Source organism: Poecile atricapillus, chromosome 13, assembly GCF_030490865.1.
Source record: "Poecile atricapillus isolate bPoeAtr1 chromosome 13, bPoeAtr1.hap1, whole genome shotgun sequence".
In the NCBI taxonomy this organism is placed as follows: domain Eukaryota; kingdom Metazoa; phylum Chordata; class Aves; order Passeriformes; family Paridae; genus Poecile; species Poecile atricapillus.
This window is the reverse complement of record NC_081261.1, coordinates 3,254,865-3,269,381: the sequence shown is the minus strand read 5'-3', so window position 1 is coordinate 3,269,381 and position 14,517 is coordinate 3,254,865. Positions and strand designations below refer to the sequence as shown.

Below are 14,517 nucleotides of genomic sequence, written 5' to 3'. Positions count from 1 at the left end.
TACGTTGCATAACTCCCGATGGGTTTTCTTCAGATATTAAAAGCCACCAGGCAAAGTGATGTTGGTGAGTTGGGAGAGAGAATTAGGTTCTGAATTAGGTGATCCCAGGGCTGGGAGGTTGATGTTTCACCCCAGGCTGCCAGCAGCAAGAGATGCTCTCTTTTGGGCTCTGAACCTGAACCCCCCTGTTCTGCAGGAGCTGAAGCATTTTCTGCTTATCCACATCTGCCCCTTCCTCCCCTTCCATAAGAACACATCAAACACAGCTGGGTGGGCTAAGGGTGGTCTCAGCAATCCGAGGTTTTCCTCTTACACAAGCAAAACAACTATAAAAAACACCATTTCCTATATATGCTACCCTTACCCCTTTGGAATTTTTTATGAGATTCCAGGCTCTGAGTCTGGATGAGGATCTCCTCCCACAGAAAATTTAAAGATAAATGATTTGATTATAGAAGCACGAATTCTTATTTAGTGTGAATATTCTCCTGAAATAGAAGAGAGAATTACAAAACCTTTTGTCTTACAAAATGAAGCTCTTTTCTCAAAAGAGGAAAGGCTCAAGACTGTTTTTTTTTAAGTATGTCATGGAAAGCATGTGGAATGCATACAGTAAAATGTAAAATACCTGAAACACGAGCCTTTCTGAATGCCCTGAAAATAGAGAGGAGGGCTGGTTTTGTGAGATTTTCAGTTGGAAGGTGATATTTTCCAAGCAATGCTTTCACAGGACGTTTTTTAACCTGCTTGTGTGTCAGTGTGGCTTTTTGCCCAGAGCACAGATTCAAAGCTATATCAAGCAAAAGTAAAACCTGCACAAGTTGAATATTTACTTAAAAATAAAGGGAAAAGAGCCAAAACCGAACAGTGAAAGAAGCAAAACCTTGCAGTGTGAGGGGATAAGATTAAGGTAGGTTTTATCATGTTGGATAACACCTAGGTTATTCATACATCAAATATAAAAAGTGGGCTATTTTAGAGGTAACCTGAAGGCTTGTTAATGACAGGTTTTTTTCTGAGCAACAGCATCTTCTCAGCTCAGCTCCTTTGCTTCTGTTGCCCAAATCTATTAAGCTTTATCAGCCAGACCTTTGCTTTCCTAACCCAGAGCTCTGCTCTCCCTCTGCTGTGCACACACAGCTTCTCCCCCATCCCTTCCCTGCCAGGGAGGTTGAAACCATCTGTATTTCCCTTTTCCACGATTGAGCTCTCCTGCTGTGCTCAGCCTTCTTACAGGGCCGGTTTGCCAGGACATCTTCCCTGGAAATTCTCGTTGTCAGATGGGAATCATCCCCTCTCCAGGGCTCCAGGAGCTCTGTGGCGTCCCTGCATCTCTGACCTCTGCTTCTCCCATTAAATCAATGCCCAGGATTTGCTTTTATCGTGTTAATAAAGCCAGGGAGCTGCCTCTGACTGCTCTGCTCAGCGAGGACACAGCAGCATCCAGCCACAACCCCATCCCTCCTCGGGTTATATTCCAAGGCTGATTGAAGTATTTGTTGAGGAGGACTCAGCTCAGACAAAGAACAGGGCTTTTAGTGACAGAGATCATTAAAATCTGGACATAAATCAGCCCTGTCAAGGTTGATTTATTTCTAAAAAACCCAGTGATTCCTGAATATATTGAGTGCAATTTTGTCCTCTTTAACTGAACAACCAGTATCACAATGTGTTTTTTTTTAATCTCAGAACATCTTGAGGACAAATTGCATCATAATATACTTTTTTATTGTACTTTTCAGCACAGTTTTCTAAGAAACTGACTTTAAAAATCATCCTTTTATCCACCAGCTTGCTGCAGCCCCTCCTGGGCTGAAATAACAGTCTTTTTACAATGTACATCATTCACTACAAACCAGCTTGGGGCAAGAAGGGAGAAAATATGCTGTATCTATTACATTTGAAGGAGAATTTTAGGCAGAAGGCAGTTAATTGCTCATACAAATATTCAACAGAACGGGAGAAATTCTTCATAGCAATTGTTGGATCTTTTTTATTTTCTTGAATTTAATTGCTGGATTTTTACTCAGCAATGAGAGACAGATCTTTGCTTTTCTGTTTTGCTCACATGAAGAAGCCTAACACTGCCTGCCACTGAGATGAAGTACGTGACTGTCACTAATTTAAGCAGTGAGCAACAGCACAGAGTTTACCCTGCCTAAAGTGCAGCTCCATGAATTTTCTTTAGAGGTCTGGGATCCATGACAGATCCAGCAGGGTCCTGCTTGAGCTGTGGGATACAAAGGAATCCGAGCCTGTTGTAGGCAAGTGTGAGGTTGTAATCAAATATTCAGAGCTGCCAATAATGAGTGATGCCAGTGATGTTACTGAAGTGACAGTGTAGAAATGCCACCATCTTACACATACAAATTAAAGCTAAGCTGCATCCTAACAACTTCCATGAGGATGCTTTGATGCATATTTTATTTTTTCCACTAAATAAATGACACGCACTCTGCTGCCTGCAGTTCCCCAGCTCTTCCCATGAAGTCTTGAAGGATGTCATTTCTCAAAGAGCTCTCCTGAGCAAGTCAACACACAAATGAAGCCTGAATTTAATATGTCAACAGTCTTGCTGGGATGGGTGGTTTGCAGTAAATAACAGTTCTGTAGGAGAGGAGTCTCCAAGCAGAAGGATGCCATCCTGTGAGCAGCTCATGGTGAGTGTTTGGATGCTCTCCCCACAGCAGCAGCCCTGGGACTGAGCCATGAGATTTTCATTGCTGTCCAAAGCTCTGGTGTGCCCAATCCACTGGGCCACGCTCTCAAGGCATTTTGACTGCAGAGAACTGTCCAGATATTTGGGGATTGCCACTGTCCTGTTATTAACCTGCCATGCCTGGCCATTCTCTGGATTTATATTGCACGGTTGATTCACCTCTGATTTACACCACTGTGTCTCTGAAGTCTGCTAACAATTTCCTTGCCCTGAAAGAGGCTTGCTCCACATCTGTCACCTGCCATGAGCTGGCACAGGGGACCTCATACCCACCACCAGAAGATGTATTTGCCCAGACACTGAGTGCACCCATTTCTTTGCAGAAATCATGTGTGGCCAATATGAATTACAGAGCAAACTCTCTCTTTTATCTCACCTGGAATCAATGCTTCTAGAGAAAGGTGGCATCATTGCTGTGAGTGGTTGTGTTAATAACCAGCCTGCCCTGTGCAGAGTGATGCTGTCAGATTTCAATATTGCTACACAGATTGAGTTTGCACATTTTATTTTTAAGGCAAAGTGCAGCCAAAAATGTTTCAAGAATGAAATGTTTCTGCTGCAGAGGAACCAGCTGGCTGGGCCAAGGCAGCTCCTGGGAGCCACCCTGGCGTGAGGGCTCGTGGTGAGGCTCAAAAAGTGGGGTGCAGGATGGGGAAATCAGGAAATCCAGCCATGGCCATGAGGATGCCAACAGGCTCTGACCTCATGCTTTGATTTGCAGTTCCCCATCACTTTTCTGGGCTCTGGACTGTGGCAGGCCCTGTCTGTGGCCACTGGACTCTCTCAGCTCTTGCCAAGGCTGTACCTCCTCTAGCTGGGGGTGCTGCCCTGTTGTCACCCTTGGTCCTGCTACCCTGTCCCCTGCAGAACAATCTCCTGTCCCCTCCTTGGCTCTGCCATCCCCACTCTGTCTGCAGCCAGGGCAGCAATGAACCCTCAGATCCTGGGCCAACAAGGGAACAACAACAACAACAACAACAACAACAACAACAATCCTTGTTTTCCAAATGCAAATCCTCTAAGTGTAACTTCTCCCTCTGAACATATGGCTGGAAGAGATGGGCACAGAAATTTATGAGAAAGCACAGGTTAGGAATGTGTTGGTCCTGAAAGATGTTAGTCAGTTCATAGCCAGGAAAAAAAGGAAATCTTCAGCCCTTGTCTTGGTGACAGTGTTCTTGGCACGGAAAAAAAATAAAAGTGCATCAAAAATGCTGTTTTGAAAATCTGCCCCTGTGAAAAAGAGATGCAGAATAAGCACACAGCTACAAAACTGGGAAAATGTGATTTTTTTTTTTTTTGGGCTTTGGGAAACTTAACACCTTGTCCAAAGCATTTGGATGTCCCCGTTTCATCCAGAGTGTGTTGCATGGCTGGGCGATCTGGCAGCACAGAAATGTGCTGTCAGGGATATGGAAGCACCACCTGAGGTGGCAGAAGGTGCTTACAGAGGGTCTGTGAGCAATAATTTGGGATAAAACCAGGAAACAGCTCTGGCCAGGCTGCAGGGGCTGGAGGCTCTTCCCCTGGAGCTGCTTAACTGTGGTTAGAGAAGTTAACAAGGCAGGAGAAATGAAGTCTTGGTCTGTGATTTTCAATGCTTTGCACCTTTGGGAGATATAAAAATAACCTGTGCTTTGCTAGCGGGCAAGAGAGAGGGAAGATGCTTCAATATGAGATTAGAATATGAAGGGCAAGTGAGGAACCAGAGCTGTGAAAAGTGGGGGGAGCAAAGAGGGCCTTGCTTTGATGAGTTTTGGTTGGAGATAGGGAAGTCTTATGAAAAATTGTTCCAGGTAAAAATGTTGTCTTCTTCTGCACCAGCAGCCCTGAGCGAGTCTCTGGCTGTTTTGAAGAAACCAAAATATGTTTCCTCTTCCTTTGACATTCCAGCTCAGGGCTTCAGCTTTCATGGATGGCTTTGCTCTGGGGGAAGCTGTAAGGCTCATGACAGACCCTCCTCCTCCTCCTCCACCTCCTCCTCCTCTACCTCCTCCTCCTCCTCCTCCTCCTCCTCCTCCTCCCACCCCAGCCTTCCTCCCCCTGCCCCATCCCTGCTGCCAGCTCTTCTCCCTCCCCAGGGCTTGTCAGCTCCCTTCCCTTCCCTCCCCACGGGCAGAGTGTGAGATTGAGCAGAGCCTTCCAGGCAAGCAGCCCAGGAAATGTCACAGAAGAACACCAACATTTTTTCCAGCAGAATTGAACGTTTCAGGCAATGTTGCAAGAAAGAAACCAAAAACACCTCAAACCCAACAAACCATGGGAATGGTTTGCTCAAAAGACAGAATTCTTGGCCCAGTGAAGGTTAGGGGGTGAAATGGTGTGAGGAGGTGGGAGGTCCCTTTTAATTCCATGTGCCTGTACCTGCTCATCTTTCCCTTTTTTTCATTAATGCCTATCTGTCTGTTCCCTCAAGCAATAGAAATTTTTATCTTGAGTGAAACTTGATAATGGCAAAAAAAAAAAAAAAAAAGGAAAAAGAAAAAGAAAGCGAAAACAATGTTAGAAAAATGCTACACAATCACTGTCAGAAATATTTCACTTTTTTCCCCCAAGGCCACCATAAATCCACTTTTTACATTTGCTTTTGAAACATCTGCTTTCAGAAACTGCTCCAGCTCAGCTCTGTCATTTCAGCTATTATGTGCAAATCATTACTTAAAATGTTAACATAAACTAACTTTTTTATTCTATTTTTTTTTTAAATCATAGTTACAACTTTTTTCCTGGAATTTATATCTGGATTCTTTATTTTGGGAAGAAGTGAGCATGATGGAAAGGCACAAAGCTTGATCAGTGAGCAGGGGGTCAGAAAGTTCTCCTTGTGTTGTGTTACCTGATCAAAGGGATGTTGGAAGGTGGGAAGCTGCTGGCAGTAGGGAATAATTTCACAAAACATTCACTTAAGGCACAGTCATTGAGAATGTGAATTTTGACAAGAATTTCAAAGGAATTTGGGGCTTACAGAAATATCAAGAATATTCAGTTTTCACTGTTGATTATAACTGCAAATTTGGAAAAGCCTCTCAACTTTGTGCCTTTCATTGCTCATGACCCAGTGGCTTTCAAACACTTATGCACTCCCTGAGTTGTAAACTCACATTAAATCCATGTAGATTCTGTCTGGAAGTCCTTTCTGTTCAGTTTTCAGATAATTTGAAAATCCATTTTTCAAGCAATAAATGAACACAATAAAGATCTGATTTGGCCACTTACACTTGGAGGTGATGCTCCTCACATCCTGTCACTGCACCTCCTGGGTTCTAACTGACCCTGCTGAATAACTGAGCTTTGAAAATTGCAAGCTTCTGGAAAAACTTGAAACCTGTAACCCTATCAACACTGAGTATCTGGGACCTCACCCCTCCTTAAAGTAGTAGCAAGCACGTACTGGAAATTTTGGGTGGCATCAATACACTTATTTTTATAGCTCAGGCTCGATTATCACTTGTTACAAACAAGCAACCAACTTTATATACCTAATGTAAGTGAAAATGAAACCATCTGTTGAATGGCTTCCCACCACGGAATAACAGATGCATAAAACATGTGCCATAAATGGTGCTGGTGGCTTTGAACCTCCTGTGGGAGGCCAGATTGTTTTCAATCTCCACCCACAGTGATTGATTACCCTGTGGGTATTGCTCAAGTGCCGTGTTCCTGTTCCACTTTTTTGTCAGACACGAGGCAAAATTGTAGAGCTGCTGGGAAAAACTTGAGATTTCGGACTGGGAAAAATTCTGAGCATCCCAGTGTGCTTTTGCTGTCATCAGTGTTAAAGGAGAAGGGTCTGGAGGAGCAGCATTGCCCCGGCTTGGTTTGGAGGGTGGATCCTTGGAAGGAGGTGATTCTCCCCCTCTACTCTGCTCTCCCAAGACCCACCTGGAATCCTGAGGCTGCAGGATGAGTGTCTGGTGCCTGCAGCATGAGAAGGAGGTGCAGCTGTTGGGGAAAGTCCAGAGGAGTCTGTGGAGTTGGGAAGAGGATTGGAGCCCCTCTTCTATGGGGACAGGCTGAGAAAGTTGGGGCTGTTCAGCCTGGAGAAGAGAAGGGTCTGTGGAGACCTCACAGCACCTTCAAGTGCCTGAAGGGCCTGCAAGGAAGCAGGAGAGGGGCAATTCTTCAGGCACTGGAGTGACTGGACAAGGGCTTTCCACTCTAGGAGGAGAAATTTAAGTTGAATGTACAGAAGGAATTGTTCCCTGTGAGGCTGGTGAGGCACAGGGTGTCCAGAGAAGCTGTGGCTGCCCCATCCCTGAAGGTGTCCAAGGCCAGGTTGGGCATGCATTAGGATAACCCAGGTTTTGTTTAGCCACAGTTCTGAGGAGCCCCCACAAAGGTGCAGACAGGAAAATCTTATAATCTTTTAAAAATTTTTATTTATTTACTCACAGCTAGACCTGTCCTTCGATTTCATCTCCTTCTCCTCTGGCTTAGTCCTGGAATTTCTCCAGCTGACACCACCATATTTTGGAAGAGTTTTTGTTTCTACTGCTATAACTGAAATGCCCATCAGATAAATCACTTTTGGAGGTGTGAGTACAAGCCACAGCATTTCAGGGTTATTTTAGCTGCTCTGCTTGCCCTTTGCCTTCATTGACAACATATGGTGGAGAGGCTAGAGAACAAACAGTCTCTGGTTTATCTCAGTGGAGTTTTAACTCTCTCACTGTCTTGCACAATCAACCCTTGAAGAAATTTAGTTTGATGACATTTTGTGTTGGGATAGACAAGTATTTCTCTAGAGCTCCATAACAGGAATTCTTGAAATGTTTATCACTTCTCCAGTCCTCTCATCCTTTTCCTCTGCCCCTTTATCCCTCCCTGAAAACACAATTTGCTGCAAATCGTTTATTTTCGCTATCTGCAGACATGCAGAAATACCGGTAATATTTCTTTTAAAGAAAATCTTAGGGTTTTTTAAGTATGTGAATACATGTGAGTGAGTTCTTGGAAGATCATTTTTGGTCTGCTGAGGCTCATAAAAACCACTGCCTATTTATAACAGCCACCACAACAAAAAGAAAGGAGAAAGATATCAAGTGTAGACTAGAGAAACTGTTTTAAAAAGATCTCTTCGGTAAATGACTTTGAATGCAGTTGTCAAAGAAGCCTTTGGGAGTTAGGTGCTCAGATTCCATTAAACTTCATAAGAACATAATAATCTATCCCCTTGGTCTTCTAAATAGATCCAAGATATATTCTGAATAATGTTACAGAAAGAAGTGTTTAGAAATTAATGATTTGCACCACTTTTAAAAATACAGGATAATTGGATTTCCTCCTCATGGGGAAGATCAGTTGTGGCTTGATCAGGTTTGCAATGAAAAGCTTCCTGCAATGCAACGCCACCTCTGTTCCCACCTGGAAATTCTGTTTGGGAAGAATTTAAGGATTTTTACATAGGACCAGGGTTCTAAATGGAGCTCAAAGCCAGCTGAAAGGCTGAGGAGAGCAGAGGGGCTGCAGTGTGGCCAGGGCCCATCAGAGGTGTCAGCTGCTTGGCTTGGGAAACGAGAGCGAAGGATGGGAAAAAAACCCAAATTCAGGTGATGCCAGGCAATGGATGTGGTGACAGCCAACCATGGCTCTCACTGCCAGAATTGTTTTGGGATAAATCACAGCCTGAAAAGGCCAAGCCATCACGCCAGTTCAAGAATCTGTCCTTGTTCAGGCGTCACATTGGCAGGACCAGCCCTGCAGTTTGCTCCTGATGCTGAACTCACCCAAAGGAATGAAGTGACTTTCTGAATGGAGCTTGTCACGCTGCCAGCTCAGCAGCCTGGCTAAACTAATTCATTAATTACGTTACAAATACGATTTGGATGGAATCAAAACCAGTGGAATTAAGTTTGGATTGAAAAACTGCCTCCCATTTGACCCTTTTACAGTGCATTCATGAGTTTGTTTTATTTAGGGATGATTCCTTCCTTTAAAATGTATTTAAGTTAATTTCTAAATGCATTGTTTTTCATATTAAAAAGCCCCTATGTCTTTCATTAGAGAAATATCAGGACCAATTCTTTTTTGAGTTTTGACATTTCTGTATCTTTTTTTTTTAGCCAAACCAGTGAATTTTCCTCTCTGACTTGTGAGTGCTTTCAGTTGATATAAGTGAAGAGTTTTTTGCTTTAGTGTTGAGTGGCAGATCTTGTACAACATGGTCTTGATCTGATGGGTTGGGGAAATTATCATTCCATAATTAAACCTTTCATGTTCCCACATGGAATTTGGCAAATTTAGGGAAAAAAAAAAATAAATCAAAGAAATGGTTGATAACAAACAAGGCAATACCAGCACCCATCCCCTCATGGAACAGTGACCTCTCCAGGAGTCTGGGTGGATGATGCTCTGGAGATGCTCTTTGTCAGGGCTGACTGCCTGAGACAAAATGTTATGTGTCACAGTCATCTAAGATGAAACAAAATAAATCCTTCTCTGCTGTTTAGCTGACTTCTGTTTTGCTTGTTCTCATCATTTTGTGACAAACTGCACGATGGCAGAGATTTCTGTCAAAGCTCAGTACTTTCAGTCGTGCACATATATCAGTTCTGGCTTCCTAATCATCCTCTGACCTTTGTGGCTGCACAGAATAAACAAACAAGACCTCTGAAAGTTCAGGATTACATATATTTATAATATAGATGTATTGATGATAACAGAACAGTTGGATAAATCTCTTTTGGATTTACACAAGGCTGGTATTTTAAATCCTGAGAGCTGCATCCCCTTGTATTTTCAAACCAGGATTTAAATTCTCCCTGTGATCAGCTTTGTACCAAACATTAAAAGAATCCAAATCCTTTCCCATTAAACTTAAGGGAAACTTTGAAAACCATTTTAGTGGAAGTTTTAAACTTTAGGTTAAGATATTTCATATTCCAAATGTGCATTCTCCGAAAAATTGTTCCTCAAATTGGAAAGGGAGCAAGAACTGTCTCCGACTTAACTTCCTGTAGATCTGTCCCCATGTAACAGACATTATCCTTCTCACAAGTGTAAATTACTTCTTTATCTTCCTTTCCTCTTCACCCCTGTCACTGAATTCATTATTCATTTTACTGACACATCCACTAAATGAGCTGAGCCCCATTATGATTAGCTTCAAAATATGCTAATCAAAAAGCCTACAGTATAAATATTTAAATTTCAGATTTTAGTAAACCTACTTTATCAAAAGTAAAAGAAAATGAAGCAACAGAGCACATGTATTATGTATAGTGTTATTATAGGGATGTATGAGAAAGCCTCCACAGAAAAAAACTCAAATTTTTAATACTTTTTTTTTTTAAATAAGGGTCCTGTTGAGAAATGTTCTTGCTGTGAGTAGGTAGGCAGCCTGTACCTACGCAGGGGTGGTGATGAGATGGAGCCTCATCATTCTGCCAGGCAGCATCGCTGTCCATCGATCCATCTGATCAGCTGGAACCAGCCCAGCAATACTTCCACACTGAACTGTCAATTCCTTAAAAGATATATTTCACTGAATCTGCTTTTGGGTGACTCTCGCCATAAGTTCACAGAATTGCAGAATCATTTTGGATGGAAAAAACCCTTTAAGATCACTGAGTCCAAGAGCCTTGTCAATGATACCAGAGCACTTGGTGCCACCTCCACCTTTTCCTGGGACACCTCCAGGGATGGGGATCCAACCCTCCCTGGGCACTTCCAGTGCCTGAGCTCCCTTTCCATGGGGAAATTCCTGCTGCTGTCCACCCTGAGCCTCCCCTGGCCCAGCCTGAGGCCGTTCCCTCTCCTCCTGTCCCTGTTCCCTGGGCTGTCCCCTCCTGGCAGGGACTTGTGCAGAGCCACGAGGTTCCTCCAGGTTTTCTCTTTTCCAGGCTAAACAACCCCAACTCCCTCAGCCACTCCTCATATAATTTACAACTGAACTGGGTCTGGTCCATTCGAGATGGTCCAGAGACAATTTAACACCCATGGGCCACTTCAGAGTGTCTGTGGGTCAGGGTGGAAGGGCTAAAACCTGTCAGGGGGCCAGGGAGAAGCTTCCACAGAAGGGAAAGAGAAACAACAGCATCCTGAAAAACCCTCCTAAAGATGCTGATCTTGGCCTTCACCTGCTGATTGTGCTGGAAGGAAATGCTGTTCCCCCAGCACAACTTAAAAAGCCCTGGATAGGGGAAAAGAGTCTGTTGAAAAGATGCAGCCTTCAGTGTGTTTGGTTGGTTGGTTTTGCCTCCAGAACTTCCCAGAGTTCAATATTCAAATATCCATTGATTTAACAGTCCATGACCTACGTTCACAGGGTGTTTTGTCAGCTCAGTTGTTGCTCAATTCTTTATGTTTTTCACATAATCAATAAACATAAATCCCCTCGGTCTATGGCTGAGAAGAGACTGATTCTGAACCTCTGTTTAGTCTCATCTTTTGCAGTTCCAAAAAGTCTGAGGTCTTCATGCATTGCTATTTTTGAATAGACAGAAAGGAGGAGGAAGACGATGCCAAAACAATTGAATATTTCTCTTAACTCTAAAAGAAAATTCCTATAGGAAGAGGAGTTCTGTGTCCCTTGCAGGGGTGAACAGATGGAAAATGTATCTAACAGAGGTTTCACTTCTATCAGATTATTTCCTTAGGAACTGCAATTACTGTGCAGATTAATATTCTTTGATGCTGTGCATTTTTTATATGTGACATCAAAGGTTTCTGCATATCTGCTTGAAATTAGTTAAAACATTAAAAGGAAACCAAAATCCACTCTGATTTTATTTTCCAGAAGTATTTCTACAACCAAGAGCTGTATTTTAAAGCTGGTTCAACCCAGAAAAATGATATGAGGTGTGTTAATATGCTTTGTTTCTTCCAATTATATTCTTATTGGTAGAAATCTTTCCAGAGCACAGAACCCCACATCCCTACCAACCTGAAATACAAATATGCACAGTATGAAAATACCAGCAATCAATAATTCCCAAGCTGGCTTCCATCAGTGGTTGTCCAAACTTATCAGACTGCCTGAGGACAATTTCCTGCAGAAAACCCAGTCTGAACCAAGCGATTACGTGAACGAGTGATGATAATGTGCTTTGAAAGTTAAGCCAGGGGTGATTAAATGTCTGTGGGTAATAAACAGAATTAAGAGTATTTAGGAAACAAAGCATGGCTCTGAACACAGCCAGAGCATAGTATATCATTAGTGGTTGTAAGCAAAAAAACCTCATTCATTTGTGGGAAAAGAGAATGGTTGGAAGTGAGGATTTGTTTTCTCCACTCTTTAAAATGCCTGCCTATAAGCCAAGTGCTGCTATCAGTGTTTAACCTGCTCGATGGTACATTTATATATTTCATAAATCCAAGTTGCTTCAATGCTCTCAGAAGACTCTTTGGAAAATGCTTTTTGGAAAAGGATAGCTCAATGTGAAGAAAATTTGGCTCTTTGCAAAATGTGCAGCATGGATCATGGTGATGCTTGGGAGGAGCCCCTGGGAGCTGGAACTAGAACATACCAGCTCACATTTTGATCCATTCACTTGCATCCTATTTCCAGACAATAAAGGATAATAATTCAAGATTTAAAATTTGATGGCTTCAATTGCTTAGCAACAGATTCACCAAACTGAAATTGTTTCAACTCTGAAATTCAAAGGACTTTTGGAATCTGGAAGACAAATGACACATTCATCTGTCTAATTTCATGATTTCTTTTGCCTTAGTTGCAGGATAGCGAAGAGGTAAAATGCACTACAAGCAGCCATGGTAGGCTGTAAAAACATGAAGGGATTTGACCTTTAGTAAGCTATTACAAAAAACATTTTCACTTTGAAATATTAAGGTTTCAGGAAATAATCTTCAGAGTTTGGTGTAGCTGTGCAGAGCACAAGATTTGAATCAACAGGTGCTTATTGTTGTCAAACAGATTTCCTGATTAGTGTTAAAAAAAAAATTATGAAAAAATTCTGTTTTGTGCTACTAGATAAGAGTCAGTTGGAGCCTGGGGATTTGTGCTATAAATATTGATACGCCCCTGCAATCACTTTTCTGACTCATTCGCTTTCTCTTTCCTCTTCCCCTCTTTGGCTCTGGTTTTCACGCTAACGTTACACTTCTTACTCACCAAGTGTTACAGTCACTGCTGCCTTCAGCACAGCGCTAAAAGCCTTCCTTCCAAACCCGTGGAGGGAAAGCACAGTCTGACAGATCACCTTTTATTTATCCTGCCTGCTTGGGAAGCCACCTGCCCTGGCAGCCAGGCTTGTACTGAGGCAGCACCTGAGCTGCAAGGCTGGGGAGGAGCTCCCCTCCCTCCTAATGTGGGGATTTGGTTGGCATTGGTTTTGTTGGGAGATTTCCCCTTCCCTCTTCTTCTCCTGTCCCTCCACAGCCTCGTGCAAGTGCTGCTGGAATGGCCAGATGGAAAGATTTCCACATGGCAGAGTTTTCCCTTTCTTCCTCCCTGAAACAGGAGTAAATCCCAGGAGTAAATCCCAAAGAAGCCACCAGAGCTTTCCCACAGGTGCTGGAACAGGACAAAGTTCTGTGGAAAATAAATTTCTAAACGTGGGTTCAGTGGACCCTTCTTGTGACCCAAGGCTGAGGCAGCTGAGGCATGGAAGAGTGTGACCAATTCTTTGGATAAAGGCATTCACAGATCTCACAGGGTGCTGTGGCTGATCCCTGGTGGCATTTGGAGGTCTGAAAAACCAGTGGCTACTCCTCTTTCCCAGCTTTACATTTGCCCTGCAGATTTCCAAGGTGCTTCAGCTAACATCACCATTTTGTGGGAGATGTGAATTACCAGTCTTGGCTCTCTGCCTTCCTCAGAGTCTGATTCCAGGTTTGCTGAGATAAATTCTTTTCACTTCTGTGCTGAAGAACTGGGCTCTTCACCAGTTTTCAACCAGGATGGTGTTGTCACCTTGTGCTTCAAAATACTTTGTTTTATTAATAACATTTTTTGATGGACATTCTTCAAGGAAACCCCAGATTCCCTTATCACCTATTATTTTCCTTTCATTCATTAGCCAGGTAACTTCCCTGGACTAAATAAGCCACATTCTCCAACAAAAGCTACTGTGTTTCATTTGTAACTCATTTTGTTTTTCTGGTAGTTTTATTATTTTATCTTTTTCTATATTTTCAATCAACTTTTTTGTAAACTAACTCAAACTCTATTATAAAAATTCCTGTAATCAAGGTTCTGCCCTTCAAAAGAGAGTTCAAGCTCTTGTGTACAGTTTCTAGTTTCAGTATTTTTACTGACATTGCCATTAACTCTTTTTCAAGATCCTTCAGATCTCTTGCATGGATAATCTGTGGTCCAATGACCCCTGTCTGGTCTTTAACCAATTTCTGTCAGTCACTGCCCCAGGCTTTTTCAGTTTATTACCTTGCTTCAGTTGCTTTAGTGAACCATTTATCTCTGCTGGTGAAGTGACTCTTTAATTCTATATTCTATATTTGAAAGAAATTCACCACTATAAGACACTGGTACAGATTTCCCAGAGAAGATGAGAATTCCCCATCTCAGGAAGTGCCCAAGACCAGGCTGGATGGGGCTTGGAGCAACCTGGGATTGTGGAAGGTGTCCCTGCCCATGGCAGGGGGTGGAACATGATGAACTTTAAGATTCCTTCCAACCCAAACCATTCTATGATTCAATTTGTGAACAAAAAAAAAAAAAAAAAGGATGGCTTTGTTTTATATTGAGGTGTTATTGTCTGTTCTTGGAATTTAAAAAGAGTTTAAAAATAAAGCAAGAGCCTCTCCAAAATGAGATGTTAAGATATTCAAACACAGCTGACGATCGAATCAACCGCTCACAGTCTTGAATGCAGGCA

At 42.6% G+C, this 14,517-nt stretch overlaps 1 long non-coding RNA gene across 1 annotated transcript; it reads left to right on the top strand.

Moving 5' to 3' along the window:
* The first annotated feature begins 868 nt into the window (after positions 1–868).
* LOC131584067 (uncharacterized) lies at positions 869–14,312 on the top strand. The gene is made up of 3 exons (XR_009278651.1): positions 869–910; positions 8,782–8,833; positions 14,145–14,312. It is a non-coding gene; the product is annotated as an uncharacterized LOC131584067 (long non-coding RNA).
* Positions 14,313–14,517: the final 205 nt, after the last annotated feature.